Source organism: Metopolophium dirhodum, chromosome 1 (assembly GCF_019925205.1).
Source record: "Metopolophium dirhodum isolate CAU chromosome 1, ASM1992520v1, whole genome shotgun sequence".
NCBI classification, from domain to species: domain Eukaryota; kingdom Metazoa; phylum Arthropoda; class Insecta; order Hemiptera; family Aphididae; genus Metopolophium; species Metopolophium dirhodum.
Genome location: NC_083560.1, coordinates 83093881 through 83119664, shown reverse-complemented (window position 1 = coordinate 83119664; position 25784 = coordinate 83093881). Strand labels below are relative to the sequence as shown.

The window sequence follows — 25784 nt, the reverse complement described above, 5'->3', positions numbered from 1 at the left end:
CATTTTTATAATTTTTAGAAATTCTATATTAATTATTGCGAATTTTATTTGTGATTCAATCATTATTTAACGCAGGTAGGTACCGGGCTTGTTATAGATTAGGTACATGGAAATTAGAATTTGTTTTATGATAATTCTGCTGTACACATAATCATATTCTTATTTCTTAGTATTAATAAACTTTCATAGATCTATGATTTTATAATCATATATTATTACTAATAACTAACTTTATTATTATATTATACCTACTCTTAAAGATAAAATAATTATTGGATTTTGGAACCGAAAAAAACCTTTAACAACCTCTACATCAAAATATAGCTAGGTTTCGGTTTAGGTTCATAAAAAAATATATTTAACAGTTCCAATCCGGTTTCGGTCCCAAGATTTTCAAAAGGTTTCGGTCCAAATCCGGTCTATTTCGGTACGGTTCCAGTTCCTGTTTTTAACTCAAAAACACTATTTTTCCAAAAATCAATCATAACTTACGAATTAAATTTGAGTGATTTTTTTTAAAATTACCATCAAATTAGGTGTGCAAAATTACATATTGACAAAAAAATCGCTTAGTATGATATTAACTACAATAATTTTTAATCAATGTGTCATTAGTCATTATTATGTCCATAAGAGTATTTAAACAGAACTTTAATTCCCATATGAACTCATACAAGTTAATTATTAATTAATATACAAATACAATGTTAAACATAACTTTCAAATTAAGTTTGAGTGAAGAAAAATGTAGTGTTTTATTTTAGATATTAATTTTCCTTTCATGCTGTAATATTGAAGACCCATCAAATTGTACATTATATACTATTCAATATAAAATTATGTAAACAATGTGTTAAATTATGTTATTAATGTGTTACAACTTACATGTCTACAATAATGTAAATATCAATATTACCAAAGGATAGAATATTATTGATACATTATAATATAGGTATAATGGTATTAAGGTAAACAATTCATAAAATAATGCTCGATTTTTGGGAAAAAATACTTAAAACTAACATTTTTTAGAATTTTTCCTTTTTTTGCTGGAATTTTCATGCTTAACGTATTATTGAAATCAGAATTTACCTATCTTACTTACTTTTTGTTATTATTAATAAGATAGGTAAATTCTGATTTCACCAACACGTTAAGCATAAAAATAGCTACCAACATTTCTAAAAAAAAATTCCAAAAAAATCGTTGTTTGGGAAGTAAACGAGATTTGTTCCTAAACTAAAGTATTAATGCGTATACCACTAGAACCGGCCTTCTTAACGCTCCTGGCAGACATTGCCCAAATTAAATGCCATAAAATAAAGACTCAACAATTTCTTAATCAAAGATAGGAAGCGAGTAGTGACTATACCGTATCTACATCTTGTAATGTACTATGGATGGAGCCATAGCCTATCTCGCCTATGTAAACAATTTAAAGCACATATTAGAGTCGCTGGTTCAAATACGTTATCTGCTCATGCGCGAGTATACTCGTTGCATATTTATATCTTCTTATCACTTGTATCACTATTTACCACTCGTAAATTCCCAGGGAGATTTTATTTATTAGTATAATTTATTTATACGCGTACGCAGATAGCACATCTCAACCAGCGACTCGTCGCTATAATATGTGCTTTAAATATCGGGACTATATGGCTCCATCCGTAGTATATTATCCAAGGCTATGATCGTGAACTAAGATATGCAAGGAGATTATAATATGAATATAAGATGCAACCACTTTATGTTTCGTAAGGACCGTGGTATAGATTTCAGTTCTTTTAGGGATTCCCACTTCATCACACGGCAGTTTTTTGGATTCCCACTTTACCACCAGCTGAACGGAAAAGTGGAAATTCCCAAAAGTGCAGGACACGCATATTCCTTGCACAACCAGCCACTGAAATGTATACTATGATCCTTACTACAAGACATAAACTTTTAGTTACATCTAATATTAATATTATTAAACCCTCCTTGCATGACGCGTAAACATTTTTATTTTATTAAATTGTTTTCGTAGAATAATCTGATTGTTGCATAGATCCCTGCATAGTGAATTACCTTTGTCGTGAATACGTTTTTTTTAAAATTTTATTTTAATATAATAATTATTATCTATAATGAAATATATACCACGGTCCTTACAAAACATAAACTTTTGGTTACAACTAAAGCCGGATTCACAGCTGCATCGTGTGTCGTGTATAACCAAGTTGCAACCGAGTATACCAAGAATTGACTACTGTTCAACTTGTAAACCATATTGGTTACCAGTCGTAACCATATAATAACCAAGCCCTCGCACGACACGACACACGACGTAGCTGTGAATGCGCCTTTATATTCATATTATAACCTCTATGCATGACGATTAAAATAAATAAAACCAAATAGTTTAGGCCGCAACTGAAATAGCTCACTTCCCGCCCTTGCCACAATATGCTATTTTAAATAGAGTAATAAGAAAATTAACTCTCAGAAATAAAATGTATATGTATAAAGCATGGTGGCATTATTTGCGTGTGTGATAATACAAATTCAGTGATAGCAATTAAGTGATACAATTTCACCACAAATAATCATTTATTTTGCATACATTTATAAAAATATTACATTTTTTAAATTAAATTATTATATTATATTACATTGGTGTCTAATTTGCATTTAATATTTTATCTTAGTTTAAAATGTTGTTTGTTTTTCTTAAGTAATAATTATGTAACTAATATCATTGATTATGAATTCTATAGTATTCAAATAATCAATATGTATAATATATTATAATAATATAGATAATAATATAATAATATAGCCTCTAAAGCCCGCTCTATTTGCGTCTATGGTTACACCCATTGAAGTCTACACGAAAATTAATTGTTTTAAGCTTTAATTTTGCTATTAAGTTGTTGCATTATCAATGAAAGTTCTTTAAATGTATTAACGTGGGTCTATAATGAAAAGGTTCTAAATCGTTTTTATGAAATTGTCCAGGAGAGTAATTTTAAGGTCTGAGTTCAAATATTTTAGTCATTGGACAACATTTTTTTGAAAATTAATGTTCTAAGGCATGTAGAAACTTGTATAGTTTAATTCCCAACATTAAAATAATAATTTTCTGTATGGATTGATATACAAATTATAAAATATTTAGCATGGAAAGATTCTACAATATTAAAATATTTAGAACCTTTTCAAAAATCTTGAAAATGTAAAAATACATAAGCTCAATTATTTTTTATATGCTTATAAAGTTCAATATTTTACAAAATTTATCGACATTTCCAACATTTTCAAACTATTTCCGGAATTCATACAACTTTTTCTTTCATAGCTAGCACTAGACATTTTGAAGATTCCCCACAAATGTTCCTACCTCAAACTAAAATAATATATTTACCGGAAAGTAACTTCAATTTTTTATGAGCGTTTGAATTTAACATTTTTACGTTATTGGATTTTTTTTGATAAATTAACGAATATATTTTATCCATCAATTTTTGATAATTTGTTGTAATTCAAAAACTTATAACCTTTAAATTTTCACAAAATGTTAAAATGACCATTATTTCCATATTACCATCCAAACATGGTAATATTTTCAAACAATATTGACTCATTTTGAGCTATTTATAGCTATAAGACATTTTTAAAATTTGTAAATTATTTTTCAGTTAAAAATTATAAAAGTTTTTCTGTTTATAGCTAACAAAAGACATTTCAATAGTAGGTTTCCAACAAGTTTTTGTACCTCTATCAAACTAAAAAAGTTCACCGGAAAGTCACGCTAATTACAGAGGAGAGATATTTTCGATTATTAAAATCGATTTTGGTTTTTGGTGTAACTCTAAAACAAATGACCGTAGGGACATGACATTTTGACTGAATGTTTATATTAGCATTTTCTATACACCATAAAATTTACAAACTATTTTGACTCTTTTTGAGCTGTTTACGGCCATTGTCAGTTTTCAATATTTTTAGTTTTTTTTTCTATAAATATTAATAATATTTTATTTGTTGGGTAAAAAAGCGTGAAAATGTAATATAAGGCTCCTGATATATCGTTCTAATAGCAGTTGAAAAATATTAAAAATACATAGGCACAATTTTTTTTTTATAAGCATTTAAAGTTCAAATTTTTACTACATTTATCAAATTTATAATTTATTAATTATTTTGTGGTTAAATTTTTAACTTTTATGGCTAAGGATTGAAAATTTAAAACAAGGCTCCACGTAAATAGGTTATATATAAATTACTTTATTCACAATAATATCATCAAATATACTTGGTAAAATCATAGGCTGACTGACCGTTTTCGCTCAGAATCGTTTTTCTTATGATATTATATCATTGAATTCAAATTTAACACCATCAATTACAGTTGTAACCTACTGTACAGCAGAGCGACATCCACTTATCCACCTTTTTTTCGTATACAATGATATTACATATAATACAACGCCATGCTTCAAACCTACTGTACAGCAGAGCGGTACACACGTCTTGTCCACCTTTTTTTATATTGTATTAGGTACCTACTATATTTATAGACTTATTAATTAATCAATAATATTATATTAAGTTTAAACATATGACGTGTTTTGTTATTAATTTATTTACTTATTCATATTGTTGTAAGTACAAGGTACTATATTTTTAAGTCTATATGCGCGTTGGCCCTTTATACCTATGTAATAGGTTTATAACATACCTAGTATTAAATATATGCAACTGCCAACTGACGACAATGACATTTTAGGCCCCGCCATTTTACTCTGCTCTAGGCCCCGCAAATCGTCAGCTGCTACTGCAATGGCATTAATGCATTATCCATAAGAGTTTTAGAGCGTAGATTGAAATGCTGACAGTAAGACATCTTTATTCTCTACAAATATAATGTATAATAAAAAACTGACTTTCGGCGCCGGATCACGGCGTCTATGGACAGCAACGAATTTTGCACAGCCTTCCTCCTACCCAGAACAACTAAGTCCCCCACCACAAGCAAAAGTAATTATTCGCAAAACGGCATACCTGCTGCCAAAACAGATCCGCCGTCCCAGCACGAATAATAACAAAAAACCGTAAGCACTACATTAATCTCTTGCACGCCAAGTCGACTCGCGGCGTCGGTTCACATGAAAATAAATATTGCTGTGAATGTGGCGAGTGGAGATGGCAGTGACGGAAATGCGGTGTTGTCTTATCGATTATGACGTTGCGAGTGTTCAGAAACCGGACGCAACAGTTTGTACATCGTTTTTGTTCGCAACATCACTGTAATACAATACAATATTAATTTAAATTACAATGTTTATTGTCGTAATCACTGGGCGGTGACTACAACTCAGTGCTACTCACTACTAAAATATACTATTGTCTTACTACTACTGTTCCGCAGCACCAGAGCGCCCGTGGAACGCGGACGACGACATAATATTTTGACGCCACTTGATAGGTGTCGATAGTGCCCGCCGTCCGGACGTGCGTGCGCATGAGCGCTCATCTGTCGACAACGTTCACGCAACGCAGCGTTGCCGCGTCGCTCCGTCGGCCGCCGCGGTAGATTTAACTGTAGTCTGAAAGACGAGTTTTATAATAATAATAAATCGATCGATAGCCGTCCAAACCGCCGGATGTCATTCGTCCAATTTTGTATTTTGTATTAGCATTGGTTAAACGTTCAAACTACATAATTAATTCGATGTTTTACTCTTTAGACTTCAAAATACTATAATTATAATACAGTTGAATATTTTAAATGCTTTTCTAATAATCTGAGCAGAGCGATGACTTGACTTTACAATGATATGGGTTTTTTTTTTATTTTTTGTCTGTCATCACCTTTTACAGTTGTAAAAATGCTTCGATTTTCTCGTTTGAATGGAAGGTGAATCTAGTTGATGCATTCGGGGAGTCAAAATTTAAAATTCCCAATAGTTTTAAAAATCGCCGGGAAAACCAAAAAAAAAAATTAAGGAAAAACGGGAATTTTAACACACAATCTCTTTTTATAATTTGGTAATTTTTGTTTTTGGTGTAACTCTAAAACAAATGACCATAGATACATGTAATTTACTTTGAATGTTTTTATTAGCATTATCACAATTTTTATTTAAAAATTTTAAAAATTTTAAAAATTAAATAAAATTCGTAAAAATCACGAAAATGTGCAAGCTATTTTGAGTTAGAAGTTCATTAAAATTATTTTTTTTAAATCTAAGATTTGAAAATTTAATACAAGATTCCTCATGAGTTATTCTTCCTTTATCAAGGAAAAATGTTTACCGGAAAATAGCAGTAAATTAGAGTGAAAATAATAGTGCTAGACGTAGTGTGTACTTTACCACAGTGGTTATGTACTCTAATATATCTATGTTTATTGTTTAGTATCATTAGTACTCTACTTCTCTACTTCTCTGCCTAAATTATCCATAAGTTTTTGCATTATGTTGTATTTACTATTTAGTAATAAATGATAATAAAGCTCTTATACTGAACCAACCAGCTTTACTAAAATATTATATCAATGTAAAACCTGCTTTAGGTATTCATAATGGTATATGTGAGGTGTCGTCTTCGCCTACAAAATCACCACTACTAGTTACTCGTGTGTACGACATTATATTTAATCGTGAAAACTGTCTTATACCAGCTCATCAGTAAATTGAATAAGTGATTTTATTGATTTCGGACGACGACATGGTTGCCGGGTGACAAACGGGCGTGTGACCCGTTGCCATTGGCTACCATTATTGCTACATTCGTTTTGTTTCAATTCCGTTCGCCACAGCTTATAATCAATAATTTTGGAAGCACATGCTGACTGCCGTAATAAATATAGATATAGACATATATAGTTATTAGTTACTGATATGTCAAAGGCGCTAATTTTTTTTTGTGATGGTGAAGGGGGTCTATCGCCTGTTGTTACTGTATAGCAGATAGCAAGTAGTGTCATAATGATACTACATAGTCATATTTGATACTTCCATAGGTATATATAGCCAGTGTTGAACTCAGATAACAAAAAAATTAACTAGATAGATACACATATTTTCATAAAAAAATTATCTAGAATCTAGATACAGATAAAGATTAAAATATTTTTTTTACCTAGATAAAGAAAAATAGAAAACGTTATTATCTAAATAATAAAATAGATAAATTCAAATTTTTATATATTAATAATAAAAAATTGATAATTTTATTAGTATATTAATAGGTGAACATGACTATTTGCGTGTAAATAAAATATCATCTTCCAAGATCTGACTTATTGAATTAAATTTACATCAAATTTACTAAAATTCATGGGCAAGTCAAATTACATTTTTATGAGCTTTTGAAGTTCATATCTTTATATCGAGTATTTACTCGATTTCTCATGTAGCGATTTTCTTATTTTGTTGTACCTGATTTAATTACTGACAACATTTATCAAATTTAAAATTGAATAATTATCTTGTAGTTAAAATTGTATAAAATGTTTTCAAGTAAATAGGCTATAAATATATAAAATAACTTTATTCACAATTATATCATTAAATATACTTAGAAATATCACAGGTTTACCGACCGGTCTTTGCTCAGTATCGTTTTTCTTATACAATGATATTATATCATTGAAATTTAACAAAATTCATTACAGTGACCCACTTCTCACTACTGTACAACAGAGCGATACCCACTTGCAGCTCATTTTTTTTTTAAATTTAAACCTCAGCGATCATAAAAATATGTATGTGACTTTTCACTTTTCTTCAACTTTTTTTTTGTCAAAGATACAAAACCTTATGAAAATTAAATTGTACTAAATTTAAATTAAATTTTAAAATCTTAGATATAAAATTAATATATTATGATTTTCTAACTCACGTATCTTCCAATACTTTGTGAATTTGACAAATGTTGTCAAATATTAATTTTAAACACTAAGGCATATGAATAATTTATGAGGAAGTTTGTATTATATTTTTATTGACATTTACGGAAAAAAAAATTGAAAATTTCAAGTGTCATTAAAAGCTTAAAAAGTAATACTTTTTGAAAATTTTATTAATTATGGAAAATGGTCATAATATAAACATTTGGTGAATATTTCAAGTATCTCAATAATTTTTTTGAGTTACTACAAAATAACTAAATCAATTTTGTTAAAAACTGGTTTTGCGTAAAAATTCTCATTTTTTCTTAATTTTTCTCTTGTTATTCCAGAATCTGTTGAAAGCTACTAGCAATTTTCTATGTTGATGTTTCAAACGTATTAGATTCAAGTTTCTACAAAAAATTATCCACATGTTTGAAAATCAGAGCATTTTTTTACTACTTTTCATGTATACGGAAACAAAAAAATAAAAGAACACATTATTGTAAATCATTACAATCATCGCTCAACTTAGAATCTAAAAAGGGGATAAGTATGCTTGCTGCTTGCTGCTATAAAATGATTAGGTATTGTAATATTATTTCATATTTCATATAATATTAGTTGTTACTTAGGTATTACTATTGTTGTTACTAACTTAAAAGTCAATATTATACTGAATTATCGTAGAACTGTGTGAACAAGTTCATGGTATAAATAGTTTAAAATTAGTCCGAATATTTTTTAATAAATTATTATATTCACTATTCAATAATACACTTGCGAAGGTACGTAAAATGTCAGGTGCCGAGGAATAATATTTTTTTATAGCAATAGTGAAATTCTTTTTTTGATTTCCAATTGATATACCTACATACCGATTATTAAAATAATTTAGACGCCACGGTCGTAAGCCGTAACGGCTTGATAATATTACTACCGAATTTATATTTTATCATATTATAATAACGGGTAATAGGACTAGTAACGTACTACGATGACCTCGAGTCTCGACTGTATGACGTCAGATACCTGTATAATAGATTACCGCGCCGTTGGTACCGTCACGATACATGCCCCACCACGAATCGACCAGTAAACCGCAATAGCAGTGCCTCTCCTAGTCTTCTACACCGCGTCCGCACACAGTTCCGCCAGAGTCACTGGCCTCGAGGTCGCGGCAACGTTGCGTTTTAGAAATGGGGGAAATGTATTATAACGCGCGTGGCTGCTGGGCCAAGACCCTACGTGTTTATTGTTTAATATACAAAACTATAAGTAACTTATTTTCCTCTCTTGCTTACTCTCTCACTCAACCACTCACTCACTCGCTCTCTTTCATTCTCTCTTGATTGCCACCCCGCCTTCAATTTCTTCCTCACAGTCACTCTTCTCTTTCACAGTATTGCCACCTCCTACTTTTACTCTCCTGCCGACAGCGGTTACATACCTCGTCGACCATACAAACGAATTCTTATCCCAGGGAACGAAATATATCCAAAATATTGACTATACGATTTGAATTTTATACTTTCATATTTTATACACGAGGTTTATTTAAATATTATTGATTTTAGAACAGTCAAACGCTTGCCTAACCAGCATTAAAAAACATAGATCCACCTATTATTTCATAAAAAAAAACGTAGTTTTACACCAAAATAATTAATTTTTGATAATTAATAATTCGTTTTTTAATGAATCATTATAATTCACAATTGCAATTCATGTTAAATCACGAAATAGTACTATTCCAAAAATTATATTTTTAAAGCAATGTTTTCCGGAATATATAATTTCAAAAATACAATGATTAAATGAACAAAACGATTGTTAATTTTTAACAATCGTTTAGGTGTACAATTGTCTTGTAGAATATTGAATCAGTCGTATTGGTACACGGTTAAACGGTTTGTGTATTTATCGCTACAAAGCTATACACAAACGATACACATTACTCAGTGTGAAAAATTAATATAATGTCTATATTGCAGAGGTTCCCAAAATGTTTAAATTTAGGCGATCCACAACCTCCTAACGACATTTATTTTCATTGATGATTAATGATTATCAATTTACCATTTATTATTTTTATAATAACTTTTAGTCCAACAGCGTAATGGTGAGACGATACTGGTACACAATATGTAATCGTCATGGATAATGATGAATGATAAAACTAAATTTGAACATCAATGGACACATTCAATAAGATTTAGTTACTTAAATAGAAAATACTGTATCATATTTTTTTTGAATTAACACATATTATAATATAATATCTTATTTCTTTTATATTTATATATTCTAAAGTAATCTTATGTTAAATAATTTACTTTATACAATTATATAAATATTCCAAAATTTAATGTGACCCACCAAAAATATAATCGTCTATATAATACCTATTATGGAATGTAGACGAACATAAAGTTGGAAAATTATTCGTTTGGAACCGTATTTTTGTTGAAAAATATCCCGTTGGCAACATATTGTTGGAATTGTATTTGTATTGAATCGTATTATATTGCATTAGAATCATAATCCGTTGGAAATATTTTATGTCAGATTTAGTAGGAAACAAATGCGCACAGAAACGTAATTTTATTGAAAACCTTCTTTTGGAAATATATGTTGTTGGACAGTAATATACTGAAAAATATTTATACGGAATCGTATTAGCTTAGAAACTTATTTTTATTTTTTCCAATGCAAAACATGCGTATTATGATAAACGGGATTGGATTAACCTATGGTCTGAATAGGCCTAATACATTCATGCATTTTTTCATTCCTCATTTGCTGTCTTGTTTAATTTATTGTTATTATAAAATCCACAATAATAAATACAACAGCTATAGTTAGTCTATTTTTTCTATACTAATGGTGAAATATGTACATCATATTGCAACAATGTAATAATTATATTTAAAATGTTGTTTTAATATTGGAGTGATATAATAAACTTATTTTTTTTTGTTTAATATACAGAGTGATTTGGCCAAGCATGCTATTACCACTTTTTCCTTTAATAATGAATTTATTCAAAATCTGTTTTTTTGGAATTCTTAAATACACTCAGTCATTTTTTAAATTCTTGAATTTTTTTGTACTATACTTAACGTTGTGTCCTGTGTCGATACAAACTTCTGGATTTCAAATGAGAACCCATCTTTTGTACTACTTACAAACTATTTAGTGGATCATTTTTTTGAAAAATATGTTGATGTACCAATTTCAAAATTTGAACTAGTAGTTACTCAGTTATTAAAACGTTTATACTAACTACTAAGGTCTAAGGATAATAGTGATTAAAAAAATTAATAAATTAAAAACTTTAAACTTTTTACTGTTTACTTTCAATGAATATTATTTTTCTGTTTATCATGTTTATCGGCCTAAGAACTATAACTTATAAGTTAATAGTTATAATTATAGGAATAAATAATTTCATGGTAAATATTTCTTATCATACCTACTATTATAATAATATTTTGAAATCGAGTATGTATTGACCTCAACGCTGTATAGCACGTATACTATACACACTGTATAGGACATAATATTACACGTATGGTATGTATAAGCCTATCGGTAGCAATGTCCCACCGCCCGTCATAAACGTAAGTGAGAGAGATTGAGTGAGAGACAGCTGAAAAAAACGAGAATAATAAATTATCAACCCGCCGCCAACGGCCGCCATTTTCTACAATCATTGGATGGCAATAGAGTACCTACCTACACAACAGCTGCTATAATAATTTTGCTTACGCGCGCGCGTAGGACGTAGGTATAGTAGGTACCGGGATAGTCGAATTACACTTATTACCTAAAAAGAAATTGTCGAATTGCACTTGGGTTCAAAAAAGGTAATCGTCGAACTGCACTCGTGTAAAAATCAGGTAGTGGTCGAACTGCTCGTTAAAAAAAGTAGTTATAATTTAAGGTCACTATGGACGTTCGCGTTTATTATTATAATAATATTTGATGATTTAAAAAAAGAATTACTACAAAAATGATTAAAATGAAAAGAATGAATAATATTTGACGATTTAAAAAAAGAATTAAATAATTACATATTATAATATTATATTATTAGTTATTACTACAAAAATGATCAAAATTAATTTAAAAAAAAAAGTTATAATAATGACAATCATAATATTTGATGATTTAATATATGTATATATTATATTATGTTAACATAATGGACAATGGTATGTATAAAAGAATCATTATTAAATATGACAATGATTAATATCACTAAAATCATTGACAGTCTTAAGCATGTAAGTGGGAAGGGATATAAGTGTTTTATAAACGTTTTTGTTTAAAATTTTATATTTTTGTTAGAATACCTTTTTTGAGCCCAAGTGCAGTTCGTCAATTACCTGGTTTGTACCCGAGTGCAGTTAGACCATTACCTTTTTTAAACCCAAGCGCAGTTTGACTAAAATAAGTGCGATTCGACCATACCCATAGGTACTATATTATTTATAATGTAAATAATATATTATATGTATACTATTATGTAGATGTTATATTATTATATTACTAACTAGAAATCTGCCGCAAATGGTTTTGTCTTACTTACTTACTTACTTACTTACTTAATTACTTACTTACTTACTTATTTACTCACTGCCTTTGTTATTAGTACAGGCTAACATTTTTATTTGTTGTTTCGTCGTTGTTGTTCTTGGTTGTTTTTTTATAAGAAACTTTGATTTGTTATTTGTATGTTATGACTTTAACAGTATATTTTTTTTGGTTTTTATGTTTGAGTGTCATTTTTTTAGGGGCCTTAAATATTTAATAGGTACACCCTGATTATAGTATTTATTAAATTACTTACATGCCATTTTTAGTTGTTGCGTTTGCGTATTACAAAATTGTATAGAAATGGTATTTTAAAAAAAAATTTATGCCGTTTGATAGTAACCACATATAGTGAAATTTTAAAGCTAAAACACTTATCTTAAGGTTAAAAGACTAAAAAGTATAATATATTGTATAAGAAAATTAATATATTATATCAATTTCTAAATTAATTCATTTAAAAAAATGAGGTATAACTAATAACATTTTTTTAAACATATGTTGCTGTGTTTCTGTTATGCTCAATTTAATAAACAGACAAGTCAATGAAATCATGTTTTTTTAACTATTATAAAATAGGTATATACAGGAGTTAGCAGGGAGACCTAATTAACAAATTAAATAACTTTTGTTCTTATAAATACAAATGTTTTATATATAATTTATTGACTTTTGCGCTACACACATAATATAACCTTTTTTTTATTTATTAAAACTGAAAATTAAAAAATTAAATATGATATAAATTTCTTTTGAAAAATACCAAATTGCCAATTTGATTTATGCTAAATCATATTTTTTCGAATGTTTAAAAAATTAAATTCGACTTTTGATTATACCCCCAAACTCGGTAATTAAATGTCCTAGTCGGAAATTTAAGGATTTTATTCCCAAGTTGCCAAACATAATAATTTCTACGTTTTTTTTAAATTGTTTTATTTCATTATTATTATAATTGCCGTATTGGTATGGCATGTGATTATCGTATAATATTACTATAAATGTATTATAATTGATTATAAATATTATAAGTATAATCAACAGTATATTATGTGCTATAATTACGTGTAAACGAAGAAAAACATAACAACGTATATAAATCAGCAATCGGCGTTACACAGAATTTTATTACACAATGTTTTGGCCAACTACGGTTAGCATACACCATACTCCCGTGGTTAAATATTTTGCATTTTATGTTTATATAACTACCTATAACCTATATAAGCATTTTCTATACACCACAACATTTTCAAAATATTCTTCTATCATGTTGATGTATTTATAGGCATATACTATTTTAGCTTGATCGAAACACTTGAAAATGGAATACAAGGTCCCTTGTAAGTTGTTGTTAGTGGAATAATCAATAAACATGTTGGCAACACTACTTATATTATATATTCTAGGATTTTTAGTATTTGTTGTTATAGCAGTAACAGAACTACATAATCTATAAAAATTTCAACTTTCTAACTTTCATGGTTCATGAGATACAGCCTGGTAACAGACGGGCGGACGAACGGGCAGCGGAGCATTTGTAATAGGGTCCCGTTATACCGTACGGAATCCTAAAAATGAGTGTATACCCACAATAATTTGTAAAAACCACGAAAATGTGCAAATTATTTTGAGTTAGAAATTCATAGAAAAAATTTTATTTTTAGGTTGCAAATATTGATATGTTGCCGTATATAAACAACGATACATAATATTACTATTAATAAGACAATATTATTATATTAGTAATTAAGTCGTATAATTGAAGAGTACGTGTGATCCAGTGTACAAGTGTACAACAGTTGTTGAGCGTGGCAATTGACTTAATCTCGTGTAGGTACGTCATACTCAAGCGTCGAAACACTAATTGAGGAATGCCGGTCAGATAAATAACCTATGCGCATCCGATGTATGACCGCCCGCGCTTGTTAACTACCAGGAGCCTATAATGCCAAGAGTGTTAGCTGCGATATGTCGTATTTTCATAACTTAGGTACTGATCGGCGATCGCGTTCGGTTTCTATGGTCTGGGACGTGAATTTTTTTCTGTATTTATACGGTCCGTAATATTATTTTCCGGGATTTTACAGCCTACCAAAACATTTTCATGCCGTTATTCGCCTAAATATTATTAGGTACTGAACTACAGACTACTACTACTCACAGTGTCACGCTACATTCTTCTCATCTAGAGATATACGATGGTTCTTATTACTTTTTAAACATTTTTTTTTTGCTCTGGCAAAATCACTCGGGATATAACCTTAGTTAGAAGTTTAGAACATAAAAAAGAGGAGATCATGGACTGTGCAGTATTGTTTATATTTTGTCGATATCAATCATACATATTATATCAAAGTTATTCAAGTATCAAAAACAAAAAATAATATATTTTAAGACAATAACTTTTTTTGTTTGATTGGAATTTAAAAAATACACCATATTGCACAGAAAAAATTCTTCTATTGTGAATATTGATTATAGTTTTGAACAAATAATAGACAATAGTCAATACCTAATCACGGTTGTATGGACGTGGGGCATGGAGCGTCGTCTTTAGCACTTTTATTCCTTCTAACTATCGCATCTATTACCTACATAATAGTGCAGTACTCAACAGTCAACACTATCAGTTATCTGAACAAAATTGTAAAGTATGCTAGACATTCTGATTCAGTCAGATTAATTTATATATTACACTCTGATAATAATTTCTCAGTTGTGGATGCCATGAAAATATGTCAACATGATGACCGGAGAATATTTGTATTTGATTTGCTCCAAATCACAATAAATAAAAAAATAAGTTAGGAAAGCTCATTCTGTGAGGATGCTAATGCTAATCCTGGTTTCCAAACGTATTTTAATTCAACACAAAAAACTGTAATTCCAAAGAAATTTTAAGCGATACATACCCTATATAGGCTCCAAATTCACTGCATTTCAAGATTTCTCATAGATTACAATTTATATAATTTATTAGGTTATTCGGTCTAGATTTCTAGAAGGAGTTTATCGATAACTAAAGCATTGAATATTTTATAAATCATGGCGTCCTTCATCTTGTTTGTTTTTTGCGTAATATTTTTTTTTTTTTGGTCATAATGTGTTATTCAGAATAATATTAGTTATTAGTATTATTAAATTATTCATAGACAAAAATAAATGTAAGTTTTCAATAATAATAAAAATAAAAAATATAAGTAAAACAAACATATTATTACATTTTATTAATTTATATTCATATCACGTAGGTAAACTCAAATTTACTTGCTTATTTACGTAATTAAAATACACAAAAATACTATACTTAGCCCTAAATTGATGAACATCTGCTATAAACAAGCTTGCGTACTCACGGTTTTGCCTATACAAACGCCTTGAAAAAGATATATTGATGGAATTTTAAATGTTAATATGTACTAACACTACAATCATACAAACGCAAGTTAAGGTTCACTAAAATAGTAAAATGTAACTGACCAATCACGCTTAAGGGACAATTAACTGACTTTTAAATCATTAAATGTTTATGCAACTCAGCATAAATAACTTACTAGTTTAATTTGGATAGTTGACAATTTGACATATATAACATCGATGATACTATAATAATAAATTAATAACTATCTTTTAATATTATATTACAGGTAACAATATTCCATGTGTCGAGTAACATGAACATGGTATAGTGATGTTATAATAAATTATGTCAACACTGGTCTTCAACTTACGGGTTGCATATTTTTTGACATATAATATATTACATGAAAAAAAAAAATATTGATACCTAAATACAGTTTAATAAAACATTTAGACGTGTAAAACGGACTAAATAATTATTAGGCAGTGTAGAATAAACTATTATTATTGTTATGTTAATAATTGTATTTGCTTCGTATAACTGATAAAATTTACCTATTTTCAAGCTTAATAATCATTTCAGTTTTAAAATAGGGCCACCAATTTTTTTACCAGGCCACAATTATAACAATGAAAATTTAAATGTAGCCACGTTGGAGTTATTTCTAACCTTACTATTAGAGATGAAAAATAATTAATATTTTAAGTGATAACACTGATAAAAATATAATATCATTATTCATTAATATACATTCATTTTTCATTCTATATCTTTAATATCTAAGTATATCTACGTGTATCCCTTTATTTATACAATATTTTTATCTTATATTAATTATTTCAATTAATTCAATTTATCTGATACATCAGGCATCGGCGCCAGCATGAAATTAAGGGGGACCAATATGATACGGTGAAAAATAGGGCCGCCAATGTATACCCTGCGATACCCCAAATGGCGCCCCTGTTAATAATATACCGTAACCAGATCACGCAACTAACCGTTTGCTATTGTGCAATATTATGCTGGTATTTAAGTAGGTAGATTTATTGCTAAGGACGTTTTAAGGTCCTAAGTTCAAATAAAATTTCGTTTATTAGTCATTAGCGTTTCAACCATTGTCTTTATACTAGTTATACTAATAATCAATAGAATTATAGACGGAACATGGTAGTAGTTCAGTAGCGAATCCAGACGTCACCCAAGAAAAGGGCAAATGCCCCTTCACCCCCCCCCCCCCCACGTTGTATCCGCCACTGTAGTAGTTACAAATTTACAATAGACCACGTCTTACGAAGCATAGCGTACATGCGCCGTGGTGACGCGTGTATATGTACAATCACGGCTATCTTAAATCGTGTGGACAATATGATACCTAATATACGATTGCTGTTATTATACTTCTATTAAGTACCCAATATTAACACTATTTTCCCGGCCGTACCACCAATCCTGGGTTAAGACATTTTGAGACCCAGAGGCCCCTGTACGAAAAAAAAATAATGTATATATTATGTACCTGGTATAGTAAATATATATAGGTATTAGGTACATAGCAATAAATAATGAATAATGTAACACTTTATTTATAAATTATAATTTATAAGCTTTTATCCTCGCTAAATAATCATCGATTTTTTTTAGGTGATTTATGCAGTGTTATAGCCTATAACGAAAAAAGTAATGGACAAATCCTAAATAAATTCCAATCGAGGTCCGGGGGTTTTTATAAGTAAAATGTTTACTATATTTACAGAACCATTAAATCTAATCAATTTTTTTGCAACACGGCATTAGTTTCAAAAAGAACCAAAAAAAAACAACACAACTATTTGGCTCCTTTGTGAACGCGTTTTAAACGTTATTATTCCGCTAAATATCAGCATAAAACAGGAACACAAGCCAAGGTGGCTGTTGAATGAATAGTCGACCGTCGACGAGTCGCCGACTTCAAAACCGAAGAACGAGTAACGCTAGTTCTGCGACCCTGGTACCATTGAGTACGTTTTGACTTCATTTCTATGCTAATTCGATGCTAATAACTAATTATAAACATCTTACTACGATCTTACTAAGATAGCATCTCGCCTATGAATTAGATATTCATAAAATGTTTGCTTTTTATATCTAATATTTGAAAATTTAACTCCATAAGTGTTTTTACCTTTAACAAGGAAAAAAATTACATGTACGAATTTTTTTTTTTTAATGCATTTATAATTCAATTTTTGACATAATTTATCAAAATCCCAAAAGGACCTATCTCCAAGATATAAACAAATATATAATAATATATTAAGACGCTACATCCGCATGTGTTGTCTCCGTCTAACAATTATAAAACATTGCAATAACTGTTTTGCGCGTGTAAGAACCACTCAGGTTGTAGTTCAAGCTAAACAACCATATTTTCACACTATAAAGAAGAGAATATTTACTGTGCAACGTCGTTTTTATTTTTTTTAGTTCTGATCTCTAAGTTAACAAGGCAAGTTAACTATTTTTTTTTACTTGTCAAGTTAAGATAATATAGAAAAAGGTGGGTAAGTGGATGTCGCTCTGCTGTAATGTAGGTTACAAGTGGGTCACTGTAATGGATGGTGTTAAATTTGAATTCAATGATATAATATCAATGTATAAGAAAAACGATTCTGAGCGAAAACGGTCAGTTAGCCTATGATTTTACCAAGTATATTTGATGATATTATTGTGAATAAAGTAATTTATATATAACCTAGGTGTATATAACCTCGTGTATAGAAAATGCTAATATAGTTTTACATTCAGTGAAATTTTCAAGTACCTACAGTCATACGACTTTTAATTACAACAAAATAAGAAAATCGTTAAACGAGAAATCGAGTAAATATCAAATGTTGTAAATATATGAATTTCAAACGCTTAAAAATGTAATTTGACTTTCTTGTAGACATTTTTTTTTTGATAAAGGTAAACAAACTTATGGATAATCTTGTATTACATTTTCAAATCTTAGATTGAAAAAGAAAAATTTTTACAAATTCTCAACTCAAAATAAATTGCTAATTTTCGTGATTTTTTCGTATTTTGTCAATATTTGAACTTTAAATGCTTATAAATAAAAACTGTGACTAAGGATTTTTAATTTTTTTCAAATGTCATTGTAACAGTATAGTAGGAGCCTTGTATTAAATTTTCAAGCTTTTTTACCCAACAAATAACATTTTATTGATATTTATAGAAAAAAAAACTAAAAAAAATGGAAACTGAAAAAGTCCGTAAACAGCTCAAAATAAGTCAAAATATTTGGAAAATGTTATGGTGTATAGAAAATGCTAATATAAACATTCAGTCAAAATTTCATCTACGGTTATTTGTTTTAGAGTTGCACCGAGAACCAAAATCGATTTTCTCAAAAACAGATTTTGCGTAAAAATTCCCGTTTTTCCTTAATTTTTCTTTTGTTTTTCAAGTCGCTTTTGAAAACTACTGGGAAATTTTTTCTTTTGACCCCCCCCCCCCCCCCCCCCAAAGTACCAACTAAATTCACTTTCCTATCAGAAAAGTCACTGTTGAAAAAAATACAAGCACTTTTACTGTCCTAAAAGTTGATGACTGACACAAAAATAAAAAAAAACACACATCATTATAAAATCAATACATTTATCGCTTCGCTCAGAATCTAAAATGTAAGTTTAAAGTTAAAGTTACCTTTATTTTTTTTTCATTTGTTAAAGTTACAGGTTAATTAGAAAATAATAGTAACTTAACTAAGTTAAAAATCAGTTACTTTTTTAAAAAAATTAATAATTATAAGTACCTACATTTTTTTAAAGCCAACAAATAACATAGTAATTCAATAAATGTATTGAACTTAACGTGACAATAAAATAAAATACCTCATAAGTTACTAATTAACTTAGACAAAAATGTAACTCGTTAAGTTAATAGTTACTTCTAAAAAAAAAGTAATTCGTTATTTAACTTGGTTAAAATTAACTTAACTTTTTAACCTAACTTTAACTTTTTAACTCGTTAATGCCCAGCCTTGCCTATTATTAAATATTGCCAGTGTTGTAAAAATACTTTTAAAAAGTATAAGTAATTTAAAATATCACCCTAATACTATAAATAGTTAAGTATTTTAAATAATCTTCGACAATTCTACAAAATTTTATTTAGTACTGATATAATTTGTTATAATCAAAAATTTGTTTATTGCATTTTAAAAACATGATTCGTTCAATGATCAAAATGCTGATCAGTCATGTTAATTCTTTTTTAGTGATAGTTATGCACCACAACAATGAACTTTTCTCTACAGAGAGTTATATATTAGTTTTAAACTATATGTGTTTGCAGTGTCGTAGCCAGAATTTTTTTTTTTTGAGGGGGGGGGGCACTTAATTTTTTTCTTTAGCCTTTGAAAGTTTTAAATGCTAGAATATCTAATTATGACCCCTTTGTTCATAAAGTGTACCTACTCTTTTTATGACTTTATATTTATGTTAACAACTATGGTATCTACATTTAATATAACAATGTATCAATATTATTGTAAACCGTAGGTAATGTTTTCATGAATATAAGCTTATTAATAATTTATTATCATTATATCAAAATGTGTTGTAAACAAAATACTCCATGTTTTGTTGGAATATTATTAAAATTTACTAACAAAAATACAAGACTATATTGGAGTTGTTGGAAACTGGTCGTTTTTTATGCATTAAACCAATAAGCGGAAAAAAATATACTTCCAGAAGTCCAAATTTGATTTTGAAGATATATATGAATTTCTCCGCTTTTTGTCTGTGTTTTGTAGGAAGCGAATTTTTTTTTTAGTAATACTAAAGTAAAATTGTATATTGAAAAAAAAAGAAATACTCAAAATTGGTGATGACAGACACAAAAATAAAAAAAACACACATCATTATAAAATCAATACATTCATCGCTTCGCTCAGAATCTAAAAAGCAGGTAAGTGGATGTCGATCTGCTGTACAGTAGGTTACAAGTGGGTCAATGTATAATGGATTGTATTCAACTTGATTTCAATGATATATCATATAATATCATTGTATAAGAAAAAAGATTTTGAGCGGAGACGGTTTGTCAGTCTGGATATTTATATTGTTATTATTATTATTATAGTCTTTGATTTGAACCAATATTATAATATTATTATTTTTTATTCGTTCCTATGATGATTTATGTTGAGAAAATAGAAAAATGACCTCTCTAAATTATGTATCATTTTGATCTAATTTGCTCCGCTCAGAATCTAAAAAGTATTTAAAATACCATTCAAATACTTCAAAATAAAAGTATTCAATACGGAAAAAAGTATTTGAAATAAAAAACTAATTTTGTTGAGTACCGGAATAAATAGGTAGTAGGTACCTATATTTTTTAAAACCAAGTGCCCACTAAATAGAGGTACAAACGGTGCAGTAAGTGAATGGTGAAAAAAAATATCGAACACGGCAAGGCGGCAACCAGCCCCTCCCCCTCCTTCTCTTCCACCAGACCGTTGGTACACCGCGCCAGCAGCTGCACCCGAAATCCGCCTGAAGAGTGGCCACTGGCCCGGCAGCTGCTGTTACCCAGTCCCCCTTCACGGTTCCCAGCGAAATCGAATGTCGCAACGAACGTTACAAACTCCGCTCTCTATAATAGATACCAACCGTCCGAACGCAATATTCCCACGGCCCACGACGTGTTTTTGCAGCTGCTGTAGTCTTTGTCCGCTCCCGTGGTTTGGGTTTGTTACACAAAGACAATATACAACCTCCCTGACAATCGTACCGGCGTCGATTATGTACCACCACGTATCATGACGATACACGACGGGTTGTAAACAAACTTTTTCGAGGTGAACCGACACTTGCGTCCGCCGGCCGCTGCCCGCTGACCACTGCCCGCTTGCCACCGATCATTGGCCCCTTCTATGCATTCGTCGTAGTTGTGCTGTAGTATGTTCTATGGTAGTATGTAGGTCCGTGTGAAGCTCGTCCATAGTCCACTCGCCTCAGTCGCGTCAGTAATATTCGTATTATATTCGTCCCGAAGTAGCACATTAATCTGCCTTCTTTTCCGGCATAAGGAACGGTAAGCACTCCGCAAAATTCGCGATGCCGACCAAGACGTTTTTCCATCCGTATAATATAGGCACCAGCGTTTTCTTGTCAAACACAGACCATCGTAATAATTTGTTACACGTTTTAAATTTTTTACGAGTTCAGAGATCGTTGTTTTCCATCGGTTTTCACCCGGATGCCAGGGAACGCGAGTACTAGGTATTAGGTAGATTATTAAGTGGTTAATGTCTTATACAAGATAGATCGGTATAATATACAGTACATATAATGTTACCTACTCGATTAATTAATAATGCCCGTTAAAAAAAAACTTAGGACCGGTTTTTCGGTAATATTATTGTCATTTTTTGAATAATTGCAGTATTCGCGCCGATTGCCGTCCATTGTCACCTAAATAATAATTCGTGTGTTTATAACTCCACAAAAGTGAGTATATTAATATTGTTCACATTTCATTTATTTTATAGTTTTGGTCACTAAGGTCGACATTTAAGAGTGCTTTAGTCCTAACAAAAATGAATGCAAACAATTTAGCAATAATAAACTATCCATTTTAATATTTTATATAATAAAAAATTTCCTAGTAAGCCATTCAAATTTTAAAAAAAAGGGGGGACCTAACCTTAAGAATTCAACAAATACCAATTGAATGATTTCCTAACTTATCTGTAAATATTTTAATCAAGTACCTAGGTACCTATCTTTATGTACAATTGTGTTACAAATATGTCTATCACTAGTTGCTTTTTTAAACCGTTTTTCTCTGGATTGCTTGGCATGCATTTATGTGAACTCAACTATGATGAAGCAAATATTTTTTGCCAACAATAACCATCTCAAGTCAAAGATAATTTTGTCATGAAAAGAGTTTTATATATTTATAAAATATAATTCATTCTAGCCTCCAGAGTTGATATAACTTCAGAAAATCTTATTTATTTTATATTAGATTAGAGTCCTTAATATTATAAAATATATAAGGTTACCTACCTATATTGAAATTGTTATTTTACTGATTTATAGATGTTTGTAAAATAAGAAATAAAAAAAAACGTTAATTAAAGATAACGACCAATATTTAGTGTAGGTACTTATGGTTCTATATTTGTTTTATTTAAGTAGGTACTACATTATCTACATCTAATAACTAATAATATTTACAGGTGATATGAATAAATCAAGTGACAAAATTAACTATATTTTGTTCGCAACATCATGATCATCGTAGTACTCCGGAAGATGGAAGCGCTTTGACCAAGAAGAGCAAAAGATTAAACTCTAAACATATGAAAAGTTCACTTGAAAATAGTTTTTTTATTGGTATGAACTCTCATATTGATTATAAAAAATAATAAATTTAATTCCATATCATATGATGGTTCATACTGATGATAACTCTATTTAAATCTTCATAAAATTTATTTAATTGTGTATTAATTTTAAATCTATATTTTCTGTTACAGAAAATAATATTTATATAGGTACGAATAGGTAATTAATAATCTTATTTTGTTAATTAATTACTTAAAATATTATTATTATTCATGAAGATAATATTATTTTTTTCAAACTTCAATTAACTATTTTGAAAAACTGTCAAACATGTAAAATGTAAACTGTTTATTATGGATTGTTGAAAAAAAAAAATAGTTTTTACATCTTGTATGAATTCTCGTTTTTTTTTTTATTGAATTTTGTATTAAATTATTAACTATATTATATTATTGATGTTATACCTAACTTTATAAGAAAATAACTTTTACATTTGTATTACTTTTCATAACATCTCAACTCTTGTTAAAAAAAACTTGTTTATCCATTAGAATTTGTTACAAAAGTAACGCATTACGTAATTTCATTAGAACTATTTTCAAGTAACAAAAATGTAATGGAAATTACTTTTGATAAGTTATTTCTGTAGTATAACGAGTTACAGTTTTGATGTGCTTAGTAGGTAGCAAACTAGTAGGTAACATTAGGTAAAAAATATGTCTATAATGTAAATATGTATTTATGTATATTGTATATATTTAATTTTTTCTTGCCACAATTCAGTTTTCGAAGAGTTTGATATGTTTACTTGCATGTAATCTACGAGTTAAGTTAATTAAATTTATTATTTTATTTTATTTCTCTAAAACTACTATAGGTACAAAGAATGTTTCTCATTAATATCTAGTGTAGAGTGTTGTTATTAAGTTTTCAATTTTTCAATTTTTATACGTTCTTATTAACTATTAATTATTTCTGTAAACTGTGTGTAAACACTTAGTGGCCATATAAATGCTGCCAAGATGTAAAGAAGATCTTCTCTACATTGTTAATGTAGTATTTACAATTTATTTTTCTTTATTAATGTTATTTATTTTTAATACTCTAAAGAATTCAGAGTTGTACAAATGCTATTCAATTTTATAATACTTATTACTATAATATTTACAATTTACATTAGAATATAGTATTTTTTTTCTGTTAGGTATATAACACATACTGATAAATGATAAATCAAAATATTTACATTGCAGCGTTATAACTTATAAGTTATTATAAATGCCTCTTTATACAAAGCTGTTTATTTTTATAAGTTATTAAAAAATAATTATTGTGATTTTTTTTTTTTTAATCAATTTTTAAAGGCATAAACTACAAGGTTATTAGCCTGCGTTACATTTTTTTTTAATAATAATTAATAAGTACCTAGATAGTAAGAATAAGAAATAACTAATAATTTGTATACTTAATATTCTGCTGTATATATTAGACACATGCCCGTATTTGAACATTTTGCACCCCGGCACCACATATTTAGCCGCCCCGCCCCCCCCCCCATAAAAAAGTTATTTCTAAAGACGTAAGGTAATTAGTTTGTGGCATAAATGCAGTTAGATTTATGCAGCCATATTTTGAGATGTGGCTGAATTGTATACAGAAATATTGATTTTAAGACAGCCATGTACTAAAATATAGCAGTATTGCATTTTATACTGTGGATGCATGTAACAAATTATAATATGCAATACCGCCGTCCGCTACAACTCAAAATATTGCTGTTTTGCACTTAACATATTATCAAACGATAATTTGTTTTTACTTAGTGCACGAATGTCACAAATCGTAATAAGGCAGTCTTGAATTTTGACTTTAGAGATTATTCGGAAAAATTAAAATGATTATACTGCCATAATAAGAAAATACGGCTCTCTTGTATTGAAAATTAGCTAAAAATTAAATAATTCAATACCGAGAATTATTAAATTTTTAGCTAATTTTCAATAGTGAATATATAGTGGCTAAATGAAAAATGATATTGCATTTTATAAGGCTTATTTTTCTCTATTCGGCAGTTGTCATAAGTCAAAATTAATGAATTTTGAGTTGTGGCAGTATTGTTCTAGGAGTGCGAGATATTGATTATACATTTTTTTAGTATCATACGGCTTATTTAGAGAAATATTATTATCAAATCTGTAGACGACAAAACTACCACAGATCCATAAAAATATAAATGTAATATATAATATTATGTATTTTTATATACTGTGACCACTACTTTTATAGTCGGCGCAACAAAAACGTTACTCCCATCACTTACCCGCCATATAACTGTGTTAGCCATGGGTTCTCAAACTGCACGGTGCGACGCCGCTGCGATGTTTACACAATACCATGGTCCGTACATATGGAGATAATAATATTATGGTTTATACCGCATTTGGAAATTGCATCGTCAACACACCGGCCACGTCAGCTGCTGCAGTTCCACACGTCGCCACGTCACACGGATCAAGGACCAATGGCGTTGCTTAAAGTTGTATACATTTTTTCGCCAATGTTGTGAACGCCTCTATAACCTATATTATTA

At 29.2% G+C, this 25784-nt stretch overlaps 1 protein-coding gene across 4 annotated transcripts in view; it reads right to left on the bottom strand.

Moving 5' to 3' along the window:
- The window catches only part of LOC132936077 (MATH and LRR domain-containing protein PFE0570w-like), a 38203-nt gene that overhangs the window by 12225 nt on the left and 194 nt on the right, over window positions 1-25784 (bottom strand). For 2 of the 4 annotated variants that reach the window (XM_061002754.1, XM_061002757.1), the window contains exons 2-4: window positions 25515-25773; window positions 5398-5591; window positions 5047-5289 (exon numbers count right to left, since the gene is read on the bottom strand). The gene's annotated coding sequence lies outside the window, so the exon portion shown is untranslated. Of the gene's footprint in view, window positions 1-4723; window positions 4898-5046; window positions 5290-5373; window positions 5592-25514; window positions 25774-25784 lie in introns of all 4 variants that reach the window. The other 2 variants (XM_061002756.1, XM_061002755.1) reach the window with 2 other exon arrangements.